This window comes from Chiloscyllium plagiosum, unplaced genomic scaffold, assembly GCF_037043375.1.
Source record: "Chiloscyllium plagiosum isolate Xiang-an unplaced genomic scaffold, Cpla_swu_hap1 HiC_scaffold_11, whole genome shotgun sequence".
Classification (NCBI taxonomy): domain Eukaryota; kingdom Metazoa; phylum Chordata; class Chondrichthyes; order Orectolobiformes; family Hemiscylliidae; genus Chiloscyllium; species Chiloscyllium plagiosum.
In genome coordinates, this window is record NW_028270149.1 from 36,807,286 (window position 1) to 36,834,415 (window position 27,130).

At 40.5% G+C, this 27,130-nt stretch overlaps 1 protein-coding gene across 6 annotated transcripts in view; it reads right to left on the reverse strand.

The window, feature by feature from the left end:
- Nucleotides 1–27,130, reverse strand: part of tenm1 (teneurin transmembrane protein 1) — a 2,430,772-nt gene that overhangs the window by 2,330,796 nt on the left and 72,846 nt on the right. The window lies entirely within an intron of this gene.

The following is a 27,130-nucleotide window of genomic DNA, read 5'->3' on the forward strand; positions in this document are numbered from 1 at the left end:
CTGGATGGCCAGTATTTTTTGCCTGTCCCTAATTGCCCTGTAGAAGATATTGATGAGCTGCCTTCTTGAACTGCTGCTGCATGTTGATCCACAATGCTGTTCACACAGAAATTCCAGGATTTTGACCCAGTGACACTGAACAATGGGTGATAGACTTCCAAGACAAATTCATAAGTGGTCTGGAGGGGAACTTGCAGGTTGTGGGTTCCCATATATCTGCTGCCCTTATACTTCCAGATGGAAGGATCATAGATTTGGAAGGTGCTGTCAAAGAGTCTTTAATGAATTACCGCAATGCATTTTGTGGATAGCATACATTGCTGCTACTGAGCATCAGTGGTGGAGGGAATGTATTCTTGTGGATATGGTGTCAATCAAGTGAGCTGTCTTGTATTGTTTGGGGTAGTATCAAGATTCTTGAGTGTTGTTGGAGCTACAGTTGGGGAGCATTCCATCACATTCCTGGCTTGTGCCTTGTAAATGGTGGACAAACTTTGGGGAGTCAGGAGGTAAGTTACTCTTAGTACAGAGGGACTTTGATTATCCGAATATCAATTATCTGAATTTTGGATTATCTGAAGAAGATTTCAAGGTCTCGCAAAAATGTTGCATCAGAGTTAAATGTATTTGATTTACCTGTACTGAAGAACGTGAAAATGCTGGCAAAAACAAAGAAACACAAGCAGCTCCAGCATCAGCAAGTGGATATTTTTTAGGTAAGGGTTGTTACACAGCCCTTTGCAAAAGTAAGTGTTTTTCTGTACAGGGTATTTCCTCACTTTACCGGGCCGTTCGTGAAAGATATGGCTGAGAAGGTAAATACATGCGCTAGGCGGTGCTTCTGTCTTTCTACCGCAACACTGAGCTCCCAGAAACTGACAAATGCTCATGTGATCGTAGAAGCTGTTTGGGACCTTGTTTAGTGCTGGGATTTCACATACAGTATTTATGTGATGGTAGGTCCTTCTCAGTTTAAGTTGTAACTTGCAGAATGCAAAGGTGAGTTCACTTAAATCACAGACTCATTAAAATTATAAATTTAAACAAATTCTCTGGTAGACCACAGCGTTAGATCAGTATGGCTTCCCTTGTTTAAGGTAAAATCATTTATCCAAATAATCAATTATCCAAACAAAATAGTGCCCGCATAATTGAGGTATTCCTAGCCTCTGACCTGTTCTTGTCACCACTGTATTATGTATTGAGTCCAGTTGAGGTTCTGGTCAATGGTAACTCGCCAGAATGTTGGCAGTGGGGGAATTCAGCGATGTTAACACCCTTGAATGTCAATGGGCAGTGGTTAGATTGTCTCTTATTGGAGATGATCATTGCCTGGCATTTGTGTGGCACAAATGTCACTTATTACTTGTGAGCCTAAGACTGGATATTATTAGAAATTATTGCATTTGAACATGGACTGCTTTTGCATCTGAGGAGTTGTGAGTGGCATTGAATATTTTGCACTCATTAGCAAACATCCCCATTTCTGACTTTATGATGGAGGGAAGGTTACTGTTGATACAACTCAAGATGGTTGGGTTGACAACACAACCCTGAGGAACTCCTGCAAATATATCCTGGAGCTGAGATGACTGACCACCAACAACCACAACTATGTTCCTATGTGCCAGGTATGACTCCAACCAGTGAAGACATTTCCCCGATACCCATTGATTCCAGTTTTGCTAAGGCTCGTGGTGCCACACTCAGTTGAACACATCTTTGATGTCAAGGACTGTTAATCTCACCACCCCCCTGGAATTCTGCTCTTTTGTCTGTATTTGAACCAAGGCTGTAATGTGGTCAGGAGCAGAGTGGCACTGGTGGAACCCAAACTGGGCATCACCGAGCAGGTTATTGCTGAGCAGGTGCTTGATAGCATTGTTGACACCTTCCATTACTTTACTGATGATCGAGATGGGGCGGAATTGGCTTGATTGGATTTGTCGTGCTTTTTCTGTTCAGGACGTACCTGAGCAATTTTTCACATTGTTGTTGAGATGCCAGTGTTTTAACTGTACTGGAAGAGCTTGACTAACGAAGCAGCAAGTTCAGGAGCGTAAATCTTTAGTATTGTTGCTGGAATGTTGTCAGGGCCCAAAGCCTTTGCAGTGTCCAGTGCCTCCAGCCATTTCTTGATATCACTGGAGTACATTGCATTGGTTGAAGACTAGTTTCTGTGGACCATTGGAGGAGGCTGAGATGCTTCAGCTTCATCTTTTGCACTAATGAGTTGGATTTTTCCATCATTGAGGATAAGGATATTTGTGGAGCTTCCTCCTCCAGTGAGTTAATAATGCCAGGTGGTCTGTCCAGTTTCATTTCATTGTTTTTACATTTATTATATACCAACATTTGCCAACATCATGGGTTCAATTTGTGCCCCAGCTATGGCTATTCTGAAGTACTCTCCTTCTCAACCTCTCCCCATATGTGAAGTATGGTGACCTTCAGGTTAAACTACTATCAGTCATCTCTTTCTCTGCGTCTAATGAAAGAACAGCCCTATAATCTGGTTGGACGATGATGAATTTATCTTTATTACTGTTCAAGGAGCTTCACCAGTGTGCAGTAATTCCCAGAAAATAAGCCTCATAGCCGGGTTATTCTCGCTGACTTCTGAACCCCACAGCCATGCATTAGAATGAGTTTAGAAGCCAGCCCTGTGTGAAGAAAAGTCAATAAAGAATTTTTCCTGAATTGGTCTCACCATCCAGTTCATCAGGACCTCCAGCTCAGAAACAGCCCTTCCAGGAAAATGAGTAGGTGATGCCTTCTCTCCAACTGCTTTGAATATAAAATAAAAAAGTTCCCGCAGCAGCCTGGTGACCACGGTGGTGGGAGATGGGAGGGGAAATTCTTTCACTGGATCTGCAACTCAATTCAGGCAGGCAGCCTGGGGCTTCCAGTATTGCCTGCAGGACTGTCCTCTTGTCTGCTGCCAAGAGGCCACCTTCAGAGAGTTGCACCACTTCCTGCTAATTCCAGGGATCCGAAGAATTTTACTCTGGCTCTCAGAATAGGCCACAAATTATTCTCGCATCTTCCCATTTGTAGACTGGTAATCCCTCTACTAAGGCTGTTATCAGGGGCATGGGGTTAAATTTATGAATTCAAAATTGATGAAGACTTCCCCCAAGTTTTTTGAGTTATGGAGGTGCTAATGGTAAGGTAGCTGTGGTCTGGGTTAAAGTCCCATCTGCCACAGAGGTGTGCCATAATCTGTAATCCCATTGTTGTCCATCCCACCCAGTAAAATTATCCTTGGGTAATGTGATGCTAGAAACTGGCTAATCATGCAGCAAAGTGAAATTTCACACACCTGACCCATTCATTCCTAGTCTACCTGCATTAGGTATTCTACAATCCTTCTCGAAGTGTCATTGAACTCTCACCTCTAAATCAGAAGGTCATCAGTTTGAGACTTTAGAATGGCGTCTTGATGGGGGCTTTAGTTCAATGCTAATAATAGTGCTCTATTCTTAGATGTTAGACCTCTAAGATCTGGAAGTGTTGCTCCATCTGTTCATTTCAGAGATTTAGATGAAGAGTAAACATTCCATACACAATTAGGAGGTAGTGAATTCTCCTGATGCCAACATTCCTCCCCAAAACACCAATAGTCAAAACAGATTAGTCTATCATTTAATTAGATGCTATTTCTGGGATTTTGCTGCATATTTACTTTACTTGCATAATGACATTCCCGATCCTCAAAATAATTCATGGCACGTGAAGTACTTTGAGACTTCTGACAAACATGAAGTCAATATACAGCAGATGGGAGAGGATTAGGTTCTGAATGTAAAAATCACATTCAGCTATAGCAGCCAATGAACTCACCTGTCTGTCCCCATTTGGACAGTGCAGATTGTATGGTCTTTCTCTGTCTCCTGCTGGGGAAATACAGGATTCTTTCATTTAATATTTAAATTAGGCTTCGATGATGTAAATATGGACTGGAGTCAAATTTAAACTATCTCTCATCAACCTGTTTAGACATGTTATAAAACAGTCTTGTGGCAGATGGGAATGAAGCCAGACTTTCTAACTCAGACATATAGACATTCCCACTCTGCCACAGAATCCTGTAAAATTATTTTTAGTCACACTTTTTGAATGTATTTCCAGGATAGGTGAGACCCAAAGCTAGTGATAGGGATCTGGCGAGTCCACCACATTTAATTCTAGCTGCCCAGTTTTATCAAGACTCAATAAGGAACTCAGCAGCTGAATGGAGATGAGAGAAGTTGGACTCCAGAGCTAAGCTCTGATCTCACTCTACTAGATCACTGCCATGCTCTGAGCCACACCACAACATTCCAATCTTTTCCTACTTGCACCAGGAACCAACGCAGCAGCGCCCAGCTGTGGCCTTCTACCTTCTACCTCAGCTGGCAGTTCTCTGACTTGTCAGGGCTGAAAATGGACCAAGGAACAGTAAGTGTAAACATGCTGTTAAACCTCTGCTATTAGACGTGTGTTCACAGAATTCCCTGCTTTACATCCATTACCATGTCCTTCCTACTGACTGATTAATATTGCAGATATAAAATCCAAAGTAAAAATAAGAGTTTTTAAAATCTCTTCATTCTCTCATTTATCACCACAGTAATTGTGAAGTATTTGGATAAGGTGGTTAGAGGTATGATTGTGCATGTTTAGGTACAGCTGTATATCACTGCAACAGTTATAAACATCACCCGAACCATTGGAAGTACACAAGATCACTTGTACAAATAAACTTTGAGCATATAATATAATTTTCTGATTTTCGTAGTTATTTGTTGAAAATTAAATCCATATGTACAATTTAATGAAATGCTGATTTGTTCTTATTTGAAATGTATGGGGATCCTCGAATACAATTGGGAGGTGTTTGCAGCTTTGTGTAAGAATTCTTTGAAAAATTATCAAACCCACATCTAAATGATAAAATTAAGTATTTCCATTGGAAAGTGAACAAACAATATGTTATGTATGAAGCCATGCTTTGAATCTGATAATATGCAATGAAGCAAATCTAATAAATGACCTCAGAGTAATGATTCCTCCAGAAAACATTGACAAAACATAGCAGAATTTACCACCAGTTTGAAGATGAGAAATTTCAGTGAGAAACAACAATGCTACCATTAAATAAGGGTAAGCACAAAGGAATGAGAGCAGAGTTAACTGGACAAATACATTTAGCCGAAATAACAGTTAAGGAATGATGCAGACATTTAAGAAAATAGCTCATGACAGATATCCCAGTGTGGAAGAAGGACTGTGAGAAGGGGAGACTCTGATAATGATTAACCAGTGAAGTTAGGACAGCATCACATTGAAAGAAAAGAAAACATATAACGTGGCAAAGAATAGTTTTCAGCCAGAGGAATGAGAATGCTTATAAATCTACAAAAAATGACCAAGAAAGGAAGAAAATTATCTTTGAGTTTAAACAAGCAGTGATATCAGAACTGATAGTAAGGACTTTGTTAGACATATAAAAGGAAGAGAGAAGCCATAGTGAAAGACCCTTTAGAGATAACATAATATTTGGAAGAATTATGAACTGTAAGGTGTATAATGTGGAACTCCAAAGTGACATTGACAAGTTTGGTGGAGTGGTTAGTAGAAAGACAACTGGCTGGCAAATGAGATTCAATGCACAGAAGTGGGGTAAGGCATTTTGGTAGGAAGAACACTGAAAGATAACAGAAAATAGAGAGCTTGGATTTAAAGTGATGTACAAAAGAAGTAAAGGTGATGTGAGAAAAACCTTTTTCACTCAGCAAATAGCTGGCGTATGGAATCCACATACTGGAAGAGCAGTGGTGGCAGGTTGAATTGAGGATTTAAGGAAACATGAGATGGTTTGTTTGGATATGTGATGTGCAAGGATATGGGGCAAGAGCAGAAGAAGAACTGTTTGAAGAACTTAATACAGGCTTGAAAGGCCAAATTATCTCCTAATTGTGGTCAAATGACCAGAGGCCCAAAATTAGACATTCTGTGGAGGCTGGGGTAACCTTATGTAAGTTTATAAGATCATGAGGGGCATAGATAGAGTGAATATCCAAGGTCCTTTCCTCAAGTAGCAAAGTCCAAAACTAGAGGGCATAACTTTGATTTGAGAGGGACAAGATTTAAAAGGGACCTAAGGGGCAACTTTTTCACACAGAGGGTGGTACGTGTATGGAGTGAGCTGCCCAGTGAAGTGGTGAAGGCTGGTACAATTACAGCATTTAAAAGACATCTGCATGGGCATATGGATAGGAAGAGTTTCAAGTGATATGGGTCAAATGTTGATAAATGGAACTAGTCTAATTTAGAATATCTGGTTGGCATGAATGAGTTGGACTGAGGGGTCTGTTTTCATTCTATACAGCTCTATGATTCTATGACTCAGAGCCGGAGAAATTGGGAATGACAGAACATTGGCCAAACTAAATTAAACAGCAGCCAGCAGAGAAAGGTAGAAACCAAGGTCAAAGAGGTCATAAAAGTTCAGAGTTTTCCTGACCAGACTATACAGATAATAAGCTCAAACTTTTAACTCAGCAAAGTGAAGACACCCCAGGTAAAATTAATCTGGACAGACAGCAAGATGCTGAGGGGGAATAAAAGAAAATCAGACAGACCAATACTTGGCAATGATGTTAGAAGGGCAAACCAGAATCGTAAACAAAATCATTCGGGAGAAAGATAAATGATGACAGTAGACAGCAGAATATGATCCTGTGCAGCATCTATGGCCAGGGGATGATTGAACAGTTTATGGAAAACCTCAAGCAGACTAAAAATCACACAATACCAGGTTATAGTCCAAAAGGTTTAATTGGAAGCACACTAGCTTTCGGAGCACCACTTCCACAATTACCTAATGAAGGAGCAGCACTCCAAAAGCTAGTGCTTCCAATTAAACCTGTTGGACTATAATCTGGTGATGTGTGATTTTTAAGTTTGTACACCCCAGTCCAACACCGGCATCTCCAAATCAAGTAGGCTAATCATGATAAGGTCCCATCTTGGATCAGTGATGAGCATATAGAGCACTTGTTCCAAGGGAAGAGACACCTCAATATTTCAAATTGTCCTTTAATGGCAGCTGACCAAGGTCTGGTTTCATGATGATTGTGAGGGAACTTCAGGAAAGGCTGTGGGGCTGATACTGGTGATCCCATTCGTGAGTTACAATTTTCACGATGGAAAATGTGGGTTATAAGTTTTCGAGATGGAAAATGTTGGCATTACCTGAGAGGGAGTATGATTAGAATACAATGACACCCTTCCATACACTGTTGAGAAAGAGGGAAGGTTTGTAGGTATCACTGTGCATAAACATCAACAGGTAAAAGAAATAAATATACACCACTATCCCATATATTCAAATGAACACACCTTATGTAGTTTTTGGACAAACATCATTCTAATTTTTCATATAGAGATCTGGAGCCTGTACACAGACATCATGAGGGTAGCATATAGGGGGAAGGAAAAATACTGCATCATAACTTCCCTAAAACATTACTAGTATGCAACCTTCAGACGTAACATCAAAAACACCACTTTTTGTATTAGGCTACACATGTCACTCCAGGTAGATCGAATCAAGCTTACAGACCATCCACAGGAGTGAGAGCTTTGTCAATGTCAGTGACAAACTCAGATAAACCTTAGGGCATTATTAGAGAAATATGAGGTCCGACTAGAAAAAATCACAGCGAAGACCAGACATAATTGACAAATGGCCAAAATTATTGGCAAATACAGCTTTTTCTTATTGTTATGCAGCAGACAAAAAAAATCAAAAGGGTATCATGGAAATCAAGGTGGCTGATTGGTGAGAGGACTTCTTCAACTGGGGCTCAAACATGCAGACACGCCTGTGGGTACAGCTCCTATTACACCTGGCAGTGTTGTTCACCCTGTTTACCTTGATCTATCTCAATGCCCTCATGGTTAAACTCATCTGCCGGAAGAAGGAACTCATCTAGAAACTAATTACAGACTCTATGCTCCTACAGCAGGAGCCAAAAAATTAATGAAACCAGACTGTGTCATGAAAGGACTATAAACATTGTTATGTGGTATAAATTTTACCCTATCATACACTGCTAATTGCTCAAGAAGCTTAAAGCAAGCCAGTGTCTGCATATAGTATCTGGTTCTTAATTTATATGGTATGTTATTTGTGTCTATGACTGTTAAACTTAAAGATGTGCATAAGGAAGAGACTATAGTTAGTGTGTAGGGTATTGTTGTCTGTACAATAGGAAACCCTGATACTTGGGGAGTTAAGATATCCATCTGAGACTTGACACATGCCTGAACTGGAGCATGGTTGGAGCCTGTCATCCCATCTTGGCTCGATACTTCAAAGGATCAGGAGGCACTGCAGTCAAGTTACAACAAGCCCAAATATGGATGTTCTAAATTGACCCACAACTAGAGAAATCAATCCTCACAGAAAATTGGCCAAACAAAATTAAACAACAGTCAGTAGCTATCAGCTACAGAAAACAAGGTCAAAGAAGTCATGAGGTTTAAGGGGAAGCAGTTATAACCAACCCAAGAGTTATGTATTAGAAGAGTATTGATCAGGCTTTCTCGCACCTTGAATTTCAGCCAATGTCTTACACCTTGCTGGCATGGCAATAGTGAATGGTGTTTGACGCAACCATATTGAAAGCTTTGAACCCTCCTCATGACCCCATTGGTTAAAGGCCACAAACATTTGGGAAGGTCTAGTGTGAGCAGGGATAAGAACACACACCTGGAAGCCATACTGTCAGCAATGTGTCACAGCAAGACTCCTGGTAGAAGGCCATGTCGCAACCCAAAAACACCCAGGAGAAAATCTGCCTTCATGGAAGTGAAATAACCCTGTGTCAGAGAGGAAGGAGACTCCAGCTCAAACGCATGGATTGTTGCAGGTAATAGCCTTTCTCAGATGAATAGAGCTAGATAAAGGGGAAATATTGTATGCGAATTTAGGAAATAGTCACATGGCATTTTTAACCAGTAATGTTTAGTTAATAAAATCAAATTCCATCTAGTTTTGTCCGTCTCACCAACAAGAGCACTTGGGTAAAGTGTTTTTAATACATAAATTTATCAAAGTGTCCAAAGCACAGAAACATTCTGTGCTACAGTAATTTTATATTTCTTGAATGAAGCTAGCGAAGTAATAACAGAGAACAAAGAAATGGCAGAGTAGTTCAAAAATATTTTGCATCAGTCTTCACAGTAGTAGACACTAATAGCATTATAAAAGTTCAAACTAATTAAGGAGCAAAAGCAGGAGAAAAAATAAATAGAATAACTTGGGAAACAAATGAGGCTAAAGTTTGATAAGTTTCTGCACCTGTCTATTTGCATCCGAGGATATTAAATGAAATAGCCATGGCGAAAGTACATATCCTGTTAGTAATCAGTCCAGAATCCTTAGAATCTGGAAAGCACTATATGGATAGAAAAAAAAACTAATGTAACACCCTTACTCAGAAAGTGATGAAAACAAATAAAACAGGTAACTAAAGGGTAATTTGCCTAAAGCCTATTATTGGTTTAACATCATGAATGCAAAAACAAAGCATTCAGAAATGTATAATATAATCAAGCAGAGTAGCAAGGGTTCCTGAAGGAGAAGTTGTGTCTGACAAATTTAATAGAATTCTTTGAGAAGGTAACAAGCAAGATAGCTAAAGGGGAACCAGTAGATGTGATATATTTGGATTTCCAAAATACATTCAACAAAGTACCACAGGTGTGATGACTTAATAAGCTAAGAGCCCATGGTGTTGCAGGTGGTATATTAGCATGTACAGAGGATTGTCTAACTGATAGAAGGCCGACAGTTAGGATATGAGAGGCATTTTCAGATGGCAAACTGTAAGTAGTGGAATGCCACAATAATCAGTATTGAGGTTACAATTATTTACAATATATTTTAATGACTAGAATGATGGAAGTGAATGCACTGTCACCAGCTTTGTAGTTGACACGAAACAAGCTGGGAAGACAAGTGATGTGAATGATACAAGAAGTCTACAGAAGGACAGAGACAGGTTATTGAATGGGTTAATACTTAACAGATTGAATATAATGCAGCAGGAAGAATTGAGGTGTTGAATATTATTTAAACAAAGAAAGACTGCAGAAAGCTACAGCAGAAGGAATTGAAGGTTATTGTGTACATAAAGTTAACATAACTTTCAGCAGCTAAGAGGGAATGCAAAAGAAATTCTGGCCTTTATTTCTTTATTCCGGCCTATAAAAGTAGGGCGATCTTGCTAAATCTACACATTGCACCTGTCACACCTTAGCTGGATTATTGTGAACAGCTTTGGGCCCTGATCCAAAGAAAGATACACTGATATTCAAGGCAATCTAGAGAAGGTTCACACAGTTGTTCTTGGGTTTGGGGGGATTTTCTTATGAAGAGAAAGTGAGTAGATTGGGCTTGTACTCATTGGAATTTAGATGAACAAGAGGAAGCCTTATTAAAAGATATACTATTCTTCGGGGCTTGTCAGTGTAGATGCGGAGAGGTTGTTACCCATCCTGGTAGAGTCTTGAACCAGAGAACATAATATGCAAGTTTAGCAGTCACCAATTAGGACAGAGTTGAAGAGGAATGTCTTCTCTCAGAGAGTTGTGATTCTGTGTAATTGTTTAACACAGATGGATGTTGTGGCTGTGTTGTTCAATATACTCAGGACTGAAATAGATGCTTAATCATTCAGAGAATCCGGGGTTTTGGGGTAAAGACAGGAAAATGGAGTTGAGCACTATCAAATTAGCCATGATCTCATTGATTAGTGAACCAGCCTTGATGACCTAATCCTGCTCCTGCCTCTTAAGGTCCAAAATGAACCAGTGGACATCAAATGATACTTTTACAGAACAGTCTTAATAAGAAATGAATGTTACTGGTCCATTGTCAGAATTCCAACTCAACAGCTCTCTATCCATAACTTTGTGATGTCGTCTAGCTATGGAGCCTGTCGAATTTGAAATACATCCCTTTATTTCTGTTGTACAGCAGAAACATTATTCGAATGAATTTTCAGTTTCTAACTTATTCTGCTCTGTGCATGAGAAGGGTAACCACTAGAAGGCATCTTATTAAAATATTTTGTTGGGTCCTGATAATGTCATCATACTGACTACTGATGAAGCTTCTGACTGGCCAACACAGGGGGTTTATTATGGTTTTATACTGTCAGAGAACCCAAAACTAAAAGAGTTGGGGCTAACGGATGGCCAATGTATATATTATTATTTTCTGTGGGGAGTTCAGAGGGCTAGGAGTACAATAAAACTTCAAACTCTCCTTTCTGATTGGCTGACTACTTCTGTAGTGACAGCCAACAGTCTGCTGTTGTATGCTATTCTTTTTCCTGTCAGTTTTGTTAGGCAACTGACATCTTGTGATCAGCGTGAGTTAAAATTTTGCTGGACCTGACATTGCTGAGGTGAAAAATTTGGGAGGAGGTGAAGGGTTGATAGATTTTTGGGAAAAGTAGTTGGAGCATGCTGTTCATCTCAGCTCAGAGACAGTCAATATTCACCACAAATAAAATTGTAGCCTGTAATTAACTACTGGTAAAAATAAAAAGAGAGATACTTGCAAGTGCAGGACCATTATGCAGTTTGCATTACATAGTCTGACGTTTCTGTGTGATTAAATCAGGAAAACTATCACAAAAAAATGAAAATCTGCTGGGGCGTAGTCATTTGGTCCTGACCACTAGTTGAAATGATTACTACTCTGGGAGAGTGCACTGGAAATCAAACTCCACTATTTCCAGAGGTGTCACAAATATGAAAACTTGACTAAACTACAAATTCCCCAATTATACCTAACGATCTAATTCAGTTTAAAAGAATATGTACATCAGCTTTTTTCATTAACAAGAAAATCATTAATTACTCTAATCAAGCTGTTTTCAAGTACTGTCAAGATAGAAGCTTGAGATGATAACTTACAGCTCTGTAAATTAAACAAACTTATTAAAATTCCTATGCACGAACCGAAAAAGAGACAAGATATTAAATGTGGAAAAAGAAAACAAAATCAAGAACAAGCATTTGAATAGCCCCAATCTGAACCACAGTAGTTGATAAGTTGTTTTATTTTGGTTCCTTCCACTTCCTTTGAGTTATTTGCTCATGAGACAACATTTTATTTTGCACATTGGTGCTGTGTTTAATGCACTTGTTGAGAATTTTCCCTTTTTAGTATCTTCAAAGATAGTTTTACCTCTTTGTCCTATCAACAGGCAATTTACCAAGAAAGTAATTTATGAAAAATGGTGAGTGAGAGCAGCAACTGTAAGATGTTCTGTTACTTCTCCACACAGGAACAAGAGAAAGAGGGAAACATAGAGAATAATGTGCTTTCTCTTTACAGATGAGATATTCCTGCTATATTGTCCACATACAAGGTAGTAGTTACTTGCTCAGGAGTAAATAAAGCAGTCATTACTATGCTGAGCCTGCCTGAGCACACAATAAGTGGTCAATTGAAAAAAGCAGTCAAAACAGTTTCTCAGCAAAACTGCTCGGAAATATACGGACACCGATCTAACAAATCCATCATTTTCTCTCCACTGCTTGAATAAGAGAAATTTGAAGATACAACTCACAATGAATTCCAGTAACTCATTTCAAATACTGCAACATGTTCCTACAATTTCCTTATTTTCTAGTTTTACTAGAAAAATATTTTTCTTTAGTTCTTAGTCCACAGTCCAAAAAAAATCTGTCTTTAGAAATTGAAGTAATTATGAGAACAGGATCACTAAAAGCATGACCACAATGTCCACAGGACGCCAGTGCAGTCTAATTATATTTCTGTGCAAAACAATCTCAATAGTGTAAGTTTTTCATATATTTTGTTTTCTAATATCCACTGCCAAAAAATAATGCTAAAGGACAAAATTTAAGTATGTAATTTTATGACCACAATTAGAAACTGGGATAACAACTGATTGGCTAAGAGTGAAGTATGATACTTTTATCTAGGCCAAGTAAAAGTGCTCAATTAAATTCTGTGTAACCTGTTATACTGCTGTTATTCCTTTCTCATTCCTATTCATGAGGCCCCTTTGCATACCTTATACCTTATAAAGCACTAATAGCCTCTCAAATGAACTGCTCATTTGTCTGGCTACTTCTGTACTGGAGTGCTTGTTAAATAGTGAGTACATAGCACCATCCTGTTAAGCTGATAAATTGGCATCTACATTTTGGTGATGAAAATGTATAAACAAGATTATTTCTTCACGCTTTCTTTTTAAAAAATGTATTAGTATTCTTTACCTTTATTCTGAAGGCACTGAATGTTCCGAGCGCATAATTCCTAAGGTTTCAATTCCCTTCAATTATTCAGAATGAGCCTAGACAATGAAAGCTAAACTTGAATCTCCTCCACTGAGGGTTTTACACATGTTCATGAATGTCGACAATAACTGTGTGATTTTCTTTGTTGCGGTCATGCATCTTCACTGTTTAACCCGGACAGGCAACATGAAGAAAACACGCCTGCATCTAAATTGACAGGCGCACGAAAACAAGAGCTTTCCTGTTTTTCATACACAACACAGTCTTGAAAGAATGATTGCAGGTTTGATATTTTAGGCCCCAACATACAACATTCATAGATTGGCAGAGTGGGCACAAGAGTGATAAATGAAGCTGTTTGTTGGAGTTCAACATTGTTCATGACATTTGGCAACATATGCAATGTTATTAAAATTTTATTTGTAACAACAGGCAATGGGAAGGTAAACTGGGTCAGAATGTTCATGTAATTCTATCTCGTTACTCACATTCTTACTCCACCAGAGAAATGATCTATATGTTGGAGCTGGGAAACTAATAAGCCAGTCAACAACATTATTTACCATACCTGCCCACACCATCTTCCAGAACTTATGAGGGCTAAAACTCTTCCAGGTCAATTAAATGCATGAACATTTTATGATCTTTTAAAGCATATAGGTATAGTTGTATTTTTATGTGTTTGAATCCTGCACTTACAATCAACAAACTTTACTGATGTAGTTAAAATGGATTTTATCCTTCCAAGTTCTTTCTCGAGATGATAATAATACAAGACAAAGCTACATGAACAAAAAGAATAGAACTAATAATTCTTTTTCTCTCATTAAAATTGGATCAGAACCTATGCATACCTCCTATGTCTTTGGAGTTTCATTAGACATATACTTTTGAAATAAGTTCGCTTTGGAAGTTTGAAATGATGCACAGCTCCCTAAACGCTTATTCCAAATGCCTCAGAAATCTAATAACTTCCTCCATTGGACCTTATTAGTCGTGTGTTCTGCTGTCACTAATATTGTATTCCACCAGCATAGTGCATGGATAACTTAGTTGAAACTTTATTGCTGGAACAGCACAGCAGGTCAGGCAGCATCCAGGGAACAGGAGATTCGACGTTTCGGGCACAGGCCCTTCTTCAGGAAGGATGGATAACTTATCCTGCTTCACTAGTCATTCTACATTAAAAGGTAGAGTTCCATTTATAGTATCAATGGTTCTGGCAGCTTATTTCCCTTTTTGCATTGTGCACTGTACTGTCACATTCACAGGGTGATAGGAGTAGTCAAAAATTCCGCACATAATTTTGACATCTGAATTCTAGTTTGTTGGCGAAGTGGACTTTTTTTTACCACTTTGGTCACAAATTGCATTTAAAATTGTATCTGTTTCAGTGGATTCATTTTCTCAAGTTTCCACTCAAATGTATTTGTATTTGTTGAATGCAACAGCTGTCATAAATCAATTCAATTGGTTAGTGTTTTAAAGATTTTTAAAAAAAAATATGCATTTTGTTTCAAAAGTATTTCTTGAAATTTAGTGTAAAGTCTGATAAAAAGATACAATACAATACAGTACAATTCAGTATAACACAGGAACAGGCCCTTTGGCCCACCAAGCCTGCACCAATTCTAATCCTTATTTAGACTTGCCATTTATTACCCATGCGTGGTTTCTATCCCAGTCTTGTCTCCCGTTCATGTGCCTATCAAGGTATGCCTTAAATGGTGCTAACGTGCCTGTTTCTACTGTCGCCACCAGTAGTGCATTCCAAACGTCAACCATCCTCTGTGTGCAAAATTCTCACTACACTGCTCCCCTAAACATTCTCCATCTCACCTTGAACCTGCACCCTCTTGTAGTTGACCTTTCCACCCTGGGAAAAAACCTCTGACTATCCACCCCATCTGTTCTTCTCATAATTTTGTAGCTATCTATCAGGTCTCGTAGAAATTGAGGATAGTAGATCAGAGTCAAGAGTGTGGTTCTGCTTGTAGGTTTGCTCACTGAGCTGGAAAGTTCATTTCCAGACGTTTTGTCACCCGACTAGGTAAGATTTTCAGTGGGCCTCTGGGTGAAGCACTGCTGATGATTCCTGCTTTCAATTTATATGCTTGGATTTCTTTGGGTTGGTGATGTTATTTGCTGTGGTGATGTCATTTGCTGTGGTGCTGTCATTTCCTGTTTTTTTCCTCGGGGTGGTAGATGGGGTCTAACTTGATGTATTTGTTGACAGAGTTCCGGTTGGAATGCTATGCTTCTCGGAATTCTCGTGCGTGTCTCTGTTTGGCTTGTCCTAGGATGGATTGAAGTGGTGTTCTTCCTTATCTATATGTAACGATACTAGTGAGAGAGAGTCATGTTGTTTTGTGGCTAGTTGATGTTCATGTATTCTGGTGGCTTGTTTTCTGCCTGTTTGTTCAATGTATTTTTTGTTACTATTCTAGCACACTTTTTTGTAAATGAAATATACAGACAACAAGCAAAACCCCATCTACCACCCCCTGAGAAAAAGAACCGGAAATGATATCACCACAGGAAATGACATCACCCAGCCCAAAGAAACAGACAACAAGCAAAACCCCATCTACCACCCCCTGAGAAAAAGAACCGGAAATGACATCACCACAGGAAATGACATCACCCAGCCCAAAGAAACCCAAAAACATAAATAGAAAGTAGGAATCATCAGCAGTGCTTTGCCTGGAGGTCCACTGAAGATGTTACCTAGTACAGTGAAGAAAAGAAATGTATGGAAATGAACCTTCCAGCTCAGTGAGTAAACCTATATCCCGAACCTCAAGCTGAGCTACAATTCTTCTCAAAACCTGAGAGTGTGGTGCTCGAAAGCACAGCAGGTCAGGCAGCATCCAAGGAGCAGGAGAATCAATGTTTTGGGCATAAGCCCTTCATCAGGAATTAAGGACTTATGCCCGAAACATAGATTCTCCTGCTCCTTGTATGCTGCCTGACCTTCTGTGCTTTTCCAGCACCACACTCTTGAATCTATCAGGTCTCCTCTCACCCTCCATCTTTCCAGTGAAAACAATCTGAGTTTATCTAATTTCATCTCATAATTAAAACCCTCCAGACCAGGCAACATCCTGGTAAACCATCTCTGCAACCTCTCCAAAGCATCCACATCCTTCTGGTTGTGTGGCAACCAGAATTGCATGCAATATGCCAAATGTAACAAAACTGAAGTTTTGTACAGCTGTAACATAACTTACCAACTTTTATATTTGATGGCCCCAACCGATGAAGGCAAGCGTGATGCATGCTTTCTTGACCACCTTACTCACCTGTGTTGCCACTTTCAAGGACCTGTGGACCTGTATGCCCAGATTCCTCTTCATGTCAATGCTCCTAAGGGTTCTGACATTTATTAAATAATTTGCACTGGATTTTGATCTTCCAAAATGCATTACCTCACATTTGTCTGGATTAAACGCCATCTGCCATTTCTCTGTACAAGTCTGTAATCTATCCCTATCCCATTGTATCCTTTGATAATCCTCACTATCTGTAACTCTGCCAATTTTGGTGTCATCCACAAATTTTCCAAACCTACATTTTCTCCCAAGTTATTTATATATATTGCAAACTATAAAGGTCCGAGCACTTACCCCTGTGGAACACACTAGTTACTGATCTCCATTCCAAAAGGTACCCTTCAACCGCCACTCTCTGTCTTCTATAACCAAGCCAGTTTTGTGTCCATCTAGCCAGCTCACCCCAGATCCCATGATATTCTACCTTGTGTACCAGCCTGATGTGAGGTGCTTTATTAAATGCCTTACTCAAGTCCATGGAGACAACATCCACTGCCCTTTCCTCATCAATCATTCTTGCCACTTCCTCAAAAAACTCAAATTGGTGAGATATGATCTTCCCAACACAAACCCATGCTACCTCTCACGAACAAGTGAATTCACTTCCAAATGTGAATAAATCTTGTCTCTCATTATCTTCTCAAACAGCTATCCCACTACTGACATCGGGTTTACTGGCTATAATTACTTGGGTTATCTCTGTTTCCCTTCTTAAACAAAGGAACAGCATTAACCATTCTGCAGTCTTCCGGAACTTTGCCTGAGGCCAAAGAGGATGCAAAGATGCCAGTTAAGGCTCTAGCTATTTCCTCCTTTGTGTCCCACAGTATCCTGAGATAGATTCTATCTGGACCTTGAGACTTATCTATCTCAATATATTTCAAGACACCTAACCCTTCCTTCCTCATTATGTTGACCTGCCCAAGAGTATTCACACACATTTCTCCAACTTCAATATCCCTCACATCCTTCTCTTTGGTTAATATCAATGCAAAGTACTCATTAAAGATCTCATCCATTTCCTCCGTCTCCACACATAACCTCTCTCCTTATCTTTGAGTGGGCCTACTTTTACTTTGCTACCCTCTTGCTCCTAATATATGAATAAAATGACTTGGGATTCTTCTTAGCCCTGCTGGCCAAGGACATATTATAGCCCCTTTTAGCCCTCCTAACTTCCCATTTGAGCTCATTTATACTTTCTCTATATTCTTCAAGGACTTTGTCTGTTTTTCATTGCCGAGACCTTAGATATGGTTCCTTTTGTTTTGACTAAGCTGGCAATTTCCCTTTTCATCAAAGGTTCCTGAATCCTGCCATTCCTGTCCTTCATTTTCACAGGAACATACCAGTCATGCACTCTAATCAACTCTAATTGAATTGAAGATTTATTTCTTATTCAATGAATACAGTTGAAAATATGTTTACCACGTAAAATAAGCAACTCTAAAGCATAGTGTAAATTCTTCACCTGCTTATAAACTATTATTGTTAAACACATTAAACAATTTGTGAGCTATACTGGAATTCAATAGCCAATTTCTTAATAGACTTTTTAAAAAAATCAGAAACTTTAAGATATGTTCACTAGTGTCCTTGTATAAAAATGTCTTCACTCACAGAGCTTTTTTCAAGCCTTAAAACAAGCATAATTAATTAAAATTCCTACTGAATCTCTGTGGGAAATTGGCTGGTTGGGTAGGTGAAGACTACGTCTAGTCCAATTTGTTTTTGAACTAGTACAAAGGAGTCATAGAATCATACAGCATGGAAATTAACCCTTCGGTCCAACTCATCCATGGCAACCAGACCTCCCCATCTGACCTAGTCCCACTTTCCAGCACTTGGCCCATATCCATCTAATACCCATCCAGATATTTTTTAAATAATGTAATTGTACCCATCTCCACCACTTCCTATGGCAGCTTGTTCCATACACACACCACCCTCTGCATGAAACACTTACCACTTGGTTCCTTTTAAAATCTTTCCCCTCTCACTTTAAACTTATGCCATCTAGCTTTGGACTCCCCCACCTTAAGAAAAAATACCTTGGTTACTTACCCTATCCAAATTCCTCATGATTTTATAAATCTCTATAAGGTCACCCTTTAGCCTCCTCACGCTGCAGGGAATATAGTCCCAGCCTATTCAGCCTGTCCCTGTAACTCAAATCCTCCAGTCCTGGCAACATCCTTTCGACAATCTTTTCTACCACCCTGTAAAGTTTAACAACATCCTTCTTATGAAAGGACGACTGGAATCGTACGTTGTATTCTAAAAGTGGCCTCATCAATGTCCTTTACAACTACAACATGATATCCCAGCTCTTCTACTCAATGTTCTGACCAATAAAGACAAGCATGCTAAACACCTTCTTCATCACCCTGTCTACCTGCGACTCCATATTCAATAAAAACTATGCATCTGCAACTCTACGTCTTCAGATATGTGCATGACTGGCAAGGTGTATATTTGTCGTCCACTTACAGTTACACTTGAGAATGTAATGGTGAGCAACTTCCTTGAATTCCTGCATTTAAGTTGGTGTAGGTATATCCAGAGTTATGAGGAAGGGAGTACCAGGATTTTAACTCAACAGCAATGAAGGGTTGGCAATATCATTCCAAATCAGTGTAGTGTGGAGGTGAACACCCAAGTGGTTTTCCAATGTATCTTCAGCCCTTGACCTTCAAGTTGGATGAGGTCACATGTTTGAAAGGTGATGTCAAATGACATTCAATGAATTGCTGCAGTGCATCCTGTGATGATATGCACTGCTGTTATTATGCAAATATGGGAGAAAGAGTGAATATTTGAATTACTAGGCAACGTTGACATCAAGCAGGTTGCTTTGGCCTGGATGTTGCCGAGATTTTTGAAGGTTGTGGGAGCTATTCCCACGTAATCACGAGTATTTCTTTACATTCATTACTTTTGTCTGCCATATGGTGAGCAGATGTTCCGCAGTTACACCTGCACCATCCCGCACCTTTTCCTCCACTACATTGATGAATGTATCAGCGCCACCTCATGCTCCCACGAGGACGTTGTACAGTTCATCAGCTTCACTAACACCTTCCACCCTGACCTGAAGTTCACCTGGGCAATGGCGGACACATCTCTCCCCTTTCCAGACCTCTCTGTCTCCATCTCCGGCAACCGGCTCAACACAGACATCTACTTCAAACCCGCAAACTCCCACAGCTACCTGGACTGCACTTTCTCCCACCGCCACCTCACCTTCATAAAAACATGATCATTAACTCCCAATTCCTCTGCCTCCATCGCATCTGCTCCCAGGAGGAGTAATTCCATTCTAGGACATCCCAGATGACCTCCTAACTCAAGGACTGCAATTTCCCCAGTGGTTAGCACTGCTGCCCCACAGTGCTAGGGACCAAGTTCGATTCCCACCTCGGGTGACTGTCTGTGTGAAGTTTCCACATTCTCCCCGCGTCTGTGTCGGTTTCCTCTGCACGCTCTGGTTTCCTCCCAGAATCCAAAGATGTGCAGATCAGGTGAATTGGCCGTGCTAAATTGCCAAGTTCAGGGGTAAATATGGGTCTGGGTGGGTTACTCTTCGGAGGGTCCGTGTGGACTTGTTGGGTTGAAGGGCCTGTTTCCGTACTGTAGGGAATCTAATCTAATCTATTGTGATCAACAATGCTCTCCAGCACATCTCCTCCGCTTTCCACACCTCTGCTCTTGAATCCTACCTCTCCAACCACAACAAGTAAAGAACTCACCTTCCACTCCATTTATCTACGTATATAGCACATTATTTTCTGCCATTTCTGCCACCTACAGTCAGACCACATCACCAGAGATTTATTTCCCTCCCCACCCCTGTCAGCATTCCACAGAGACCATTCCCTCTGCAACTCCCCTGTTAGGTCCACGCTCCCCCACCCTCCCAACAACCTATCTTCCACTCCTGGCACATTCCCTTGCCATGGCAAGAGGTATAAAACCTGCACCCACACCTCCCCTGTTACCTTCATCCAGGGCCCCAAAAGATCTTTTTACATCCAGCAGACATTTTCCAGTACATCCGCACACCTCTTATACCAAATGGGTTGCTCTCGATGTGGTCTCCTCTACATCAGGGAGACAGGATGCCAACTCATGGAATGTTTCAGAGAACATCTCTGGGACACACGCACCAAACAACCCCACCGTCCTGTGGCCGAACACTTTAACTCCCTTCGCACTCCGGCAAGCTCATGTAAGTCCTCGTTCGCTGTCAAATCCAAGCCACCTGATGACTGAGGAAGAAAGCCTCATCTTCCGGCCAACCACATGGGATCATTGTCAACTTCCCCAGTTCCTTTATCTCCACTCCCTCCAAATCATCCCAAATCCAACCCCCCAACTCAGCACTGCCCTCTTGAACTGTCCTCCTTGTCCATCTTCCTTCCCATCTATCTGCTCTATCCTCCCCACTGACCTATCACCATCACCTCCCACCTGCATATACCTTCCCCAACCCCACCCCACCCCCACCGTCCTATCTATCTCTCAGCCTCCATCCTCACCACCACCCCCTACCCCACATTCTGATGAAGGGCTTAAGTCCAAAACATCGATTCTCCTGCTCCTTGGAAGCTACCTGACCTGCTGTACTTTTCCAGCGTCACATTTTGACTTCCAGTTCAAGCATGCATGTTTCCTGATCTTGTTCATGCATATAAACACAGATTACTTCAGTATCTCTGGAATTGTAAATAGTACCAAACAGTGCAATCTTCAGTGACAACAGACTCTTGATTTTAGGGTAGAGGAGGTTAATAAAGCAGCTAAATAAAGTTGAGAATAATATCCAATGTCTGTGATCTTTCATGTCTAACACCCGCACAAATATTCCTCTATGCTACAAATGACTCCAATCAGTGATGCGTTTTTCCCTTGGTTTTCATTCAAATCAATTTTACTAGTGCTCTGTAATGCTACACTGGATCAAATACTGCCTTGAGTTCAAGGACATTCACATCCTATTAAAAATAAGCATCAGTGAGTAGGTTCATGTTGAGTAACTGCTGCTTGACACCACTGTCCATGACAATTCATGTCACTTTGCTAATCATTGAGAGGAAACTGTTGTGTGATAATTGTTTGTAATGGAATTGTCTTGCTTTTTGTTGGATAATGTCAGCATTGTAGTTGTACAGAAACAATTTGCCTTAAGGTATAGTAGGTTCGAGCCCACCCTGACTACAACCTCCCTCCTGACTGTGCCTACCCCTGCAACCACCCAACTCTCCCTGACCTCCTGTCAGCCCTCACCCAACCTTGTTCCAACCTTTTATCCTGCCTGTTGTTGAAAGTAATGGTTCTGAAAGTGGTAATGCTGAACTTTTGTTGTCTGCACATAATCTGATGATGTCATGTATGTTACTGGGATGTAGATACTAAGTTTTGCACTTAGCCTTCACAGGAAGCAGAAGTATTAATTCAGCTCCTGAAAATCTTTTGTAATGACGATTCAGTAGTAACGTAGTTGTACTCATTGTCACAACTTGTTAATTTCTAAGACCCCTTTTGTAAAGGACCTATTGTTGTGTATTATTAGAACATTAAGACAGGCCCTAGACACAATAGAGACAAAGGAGGATTGGTAGCAGACAGCAGCTTCAAACCACCCTTACACTGTGTCACACACAAAAAAGAGTGGGCAGACACCATTAGCTACCAATCGTGGCAATCATCGCAAATACAACATAATCCACCCACCATCCTACCCATCTGCCAAATCCTACCATATGCCCTAATCCACTTTCTCATCTCCTTGCTATGATCCAAGCTGATGTAATGGACATGTTGGAGCATGATAAGAAAGCTGTGTTGATAGATCATGTTTGTGTTTTTCTTATTTAAAGTGATGATGCCTTTCACTGAAACATAAGTACACAAGATTGCATATTTGTTTCCAACAATAAAACAGTTGCTTAGTAAACATAGGAAAAAGAATTAAGACAAACCAAGCTATCAAAGTATAAAAATAAATACAAAAAGTGCCAGAACAATTCAGCAGACATGTCAGTGTCTCTGAAGAAACAAAGTTGACATTTCAAGTCCAATCTGACTCTTCTTTGGAAGCCAGCTGAAATAGTTTGAAAGATTTCAAAACCTATGCCAAATGAAAATCCCATCTACTCCCCAATAACACATTTTATAATAAATCAAAGTGCAGAGAATATTTCCTTCTCTGTCAAATGTGTAGGTATGATGCAAGTGCTTCTTCTCAGCTGTTGTCCCATGAGCCTTGAGGACTTTTCTCTTAACTATACACACAATTAAGATCTCAGACTTTCTCAGTTTTGAATAACCAGCACAGGTTTTTATCCAAACATTCCGGGTCTTTAAGTTTCACAAATTAAACACTTTCACGGATGTAACTTACTTCCTTAACTGATCTGAACAAATATCTTTTCTCGGAGAGCCAACACTTGCTTTTGACACTACTTAGTTCACTTTCAAACTCAATGCAAAAGCATTTGAACAAAATTGTAGAAAATTCTTCATCCTTAATTCTGATAAAGCTGACGGTTGTATGTTTTCTCTCTCCTGTCGGCAATGCCACAGTATAAGCATGCTTCCATTCTCATCCTGGAGGCCTGCAGACCTGTTCTTCGACATGTACTGGCTTTAAGTCATGGTTCCAGAAAGACTGAGCTGGTTAAGTTTTAATCTCTTCATGATTCCCATATGATCATTTAAAATACAGATTCCAAAATAAATCACATTAATATATGTGGGCGGCACGGCGGCACAGTGGGCGGCACGGTGGCACAATGGTTAGCACTGCTGCCTCACAGCGCCAGAGACCCGGGTTCAATTCCCGCCTCAGGCGACTGACTGTGTGAAGTTTGCACGTTCTCCCCGTTTCTGCGTGGGTTTCCTCCGGGTGCTCCGGTTTCCTCCCACAGTCCAAAGATGTGCAGGTCAGGTGAATTGGCCATGCTAAATTGCCCGTGGTGTTAGGTAAGGGGTAAACGTAGGGGTATGGGTGGGTTGCGCTTCGGCGGGTCGGTGTGGACTTGTTGGGCCGAAGGTCCTGTTTCCACACTGTAATCTAATCTAATCTAATCTAATCAAAAAATATACGCCACACATATTTCATTGCATCCTGCTCTTTTACTTACTTAACTCACAGGGATAGAAATAACAATGGTAAAGCAAAGGATGAGTAATCTAGAATCTCAATTTAATATTCTTAGGCCATAAATTCAGTGAAATTTGTTTTTAACAAAAAAAAACACCTGGAATAAATTAAAGCTACTCTAATAGAGATTGTGATAAAGTAAACATCTAAGCACTGAGCTTAGGTTTTCTGCCATCACACAAACTCTGATCAAACAACAAATGTCTGGTGCTCAAAGTCAGTACTTTTATCTTTTGAAGACTGCAATTTAAGTTTTAACATAATCTGGGCTAATGGAATTGAAACATCCTCTTATGGCTCACTCCAACAATTCTCTATGAGATCAATAAAATAATCTTAATCCAGTTACCAAAGGGGCAAGGAACAGACACAAATCTTGTCCTTAATTTAGCATTACATTGACAGTCTCTCTTTATTTCCCCCCAAAATACACTTCATTCGTTAAATATGTCAAAAAAAATCATTTGACCCTTACAAAATTTGCAAAAGTATTCAACTTGTCCCCATAAAGAATGTTGCACTCAATAGAGTTGTTATAGACTTAATATGAACAAAATACATTCCATGTCAGATGTACAACAGGAGGGCAAAATATTCCACCTTGAAAGTAAGAGCAAATATAATAAATACACATCATGTTCTGTTCTTAGGTCCTCAATATATTTTCAATACTGTTGATTCACAGCGTACATGCTTTGTAAGGCACACTGTCCAAGGGGCTGTACAGTTTCCAGCCCATTGGTGTACTCTAGCTGAAAGAGTTTAGAAAGTGACTTTTCCTTATTGTGCCTCTGTAATGGCTGCCCCAAATGAATCCCTCAGCATGTAGCCTTGCAGCTTGAATGTGACAGTCAGCAACATTCAGTCAATGATAACACCTAGAAGACCACTCATTGAGGGCAGATATAAGAGCACCTTTCATTGAGTTGATGGTTGTCCATGTGCAGGTCAAGCTTTTCTCAGTGTGAACATAGAACATAGAACATAGAACAATACAGCACAGAACAGGCCCTTCGGCCCACGATGTTGTGCCGAACTTCTAACCTAGATTAAGTACCCATCCATGTACCTATCCAAATGCCGCTTAAAGGTCGCCAATGCTTCCGACTCTACCACTCCCACGGGCAGCGCATTCCATGCCCCCACCACTCTCTGGGAAAAGAACCCACCCCTGACATCTCCCCTATACCTTCCACCCTTCACCTTAAATTTATGTCCCCTTGTAACACTCTGTTGTACCCAGGGAAAAAGTTTCTGACTGTCTACTCTATCTATTCCTCTGATGATCTTATAAACCTTTATCAAGTCACCCCTCATCCTTCGCCGTTCCAACGAGAAAAGGCCGAGAACTCTCAACCTATCCTCGTACGACTTCCTCTCCATTCCAGGCAACATCCTGGTAAATCTTCTCTGCACCCTCTCCAAAGCTTCCACATCTTTCCTAAAGTGAGGCGACCAGAACTGCACACAGTACTCCAACTGTGGCCTAACCAAAGTCCTGTACAGCTGCAACATCACTTCACGACTCTTGAATTCAATCCCTCTGCTAATGAACGATAATACTCCATAGGCCTTCTTACAAACTCTATCCACCTGAGTGGCAACCTTCAAAGATCTATGTACATAGACCCCAAGATCCCTCTGTTCCTCCACCTGACTAAGAGCCCTACCATTAACCCTATATTCCACATTCTTATTTGTTCTTCCAAAATGGACAACTTCACACTTGGCAGGGTTGAACTCCATCTGCCACTCCTCAGCCCAGCTCTGCATTATATCTAAGTCCCTCTGCAGCCGACAACAGCCCTCCTCACTGTCCACAACTCCACCTATCTTCGTATCATCTGCAAATTTACTGACCCACCCTTCGACTCCCTCATCTAAGTCATTAATAAAAATTACAAACAGCAGAGGACCCAGAACTGATCCCTGCGGAACTCCACTTGTAACTGGGCTCCAGGCTGAATATTTACCATCTACCACCACTCTCTGCCTTCGACCGGTTAGCCAGTTTTCTATCCAATTGGCCAAATTTCCCTCTATCCCATGCCTCCTGACTTTCCGCATAAGCCTACCATGGGGAACCTTATCAAATGCCTTACTAAAATCCATGTACACTACATCCACTGCTCTACCCTCATCCACATGCTTGGTCACCTCCTCGAAGAATTCAATAAGACTTGTAAGGCAAGACCTACCCTTCACAAATCCGTGCTGGCTGTCCCTAATCAAGCAGTGTCTTTCCAGATACTCATAAATCCTATCCCTCAGTACCCTGTCCATTACTTTGCCTACCACAGAAGTAAGACTAACAGGCCTGTAATTCCCGGGGTTATCCCTATTCCCTTTTTTGAACAGGGGCACAACATTCGCTACTCTCCAGTCCCCTGGTACCACCCCCGTTGCCAGTGAAGACGAGAAGATCATTGCCAACGGTACTGCAATTTCCTCTCTTGCTTCCCACATAATCCTAGGATATATCCCGTCAGGCCCGGGGGACTTGTCTATCCTCAAGTTGTTCAAAATGTCCAACACATCTTCCTTCCTAACAGGTCCCATACAATGCATGAGGTTCTGCCCCACAAAACTTTATGGATGAACCATGAAGAAACCATTGTATCTCTCTCCAGACATTCTTTACAAAGGCATTTTTCACAAAACCAAGAACAAGTCTCTTCCCCATCACTAAAAGCATGTGCAGATGAGGTAAGAATCTGGGTGTGCAGGATGTATTTGCTAGTTAGGGCGTTTCTTGTCACTAGCCAAGCTGAGTCATGGTACTTATTTGTAATTTCTAGGGAATTGGCATACTGCCTGATGACTTGGACAGTCAGTTCAGGGAACCATTTGACAGGATCTACTTCTCATTTTCCAACAGTGCCTCAAAATGTATTTTCCTGCAATAACCTCTCCATAAGAGGCAATGGTGCAGCACTGTACAACCATTTGGAGTATCGTGCAACAATGTGAACAGATCCATTTTTCACAATACCAGGGACGAAGAGAACTTTAGCATGCAGTGATACTTGGTATTTACATACTCAGGATCGACATACAGCTTAATGCAGAACCACACAAAGATGGCTACCATAATGACGGTTATATTAAGTGTGTTTTATTCACCTTTGTCTAAAATGTAAACACAATCTCTGTAAACACAATCTGTTTTCATCCTCCAGATAAAGCAGAAGGGACTCAAGTGATCACTACAATGCAAGAGTAAAATTGCAGGATTTGTCTGCAGTATGTACAACAACATGGAGAGTGCTTCACATTTGATGACCAGGTTCTTCTACAC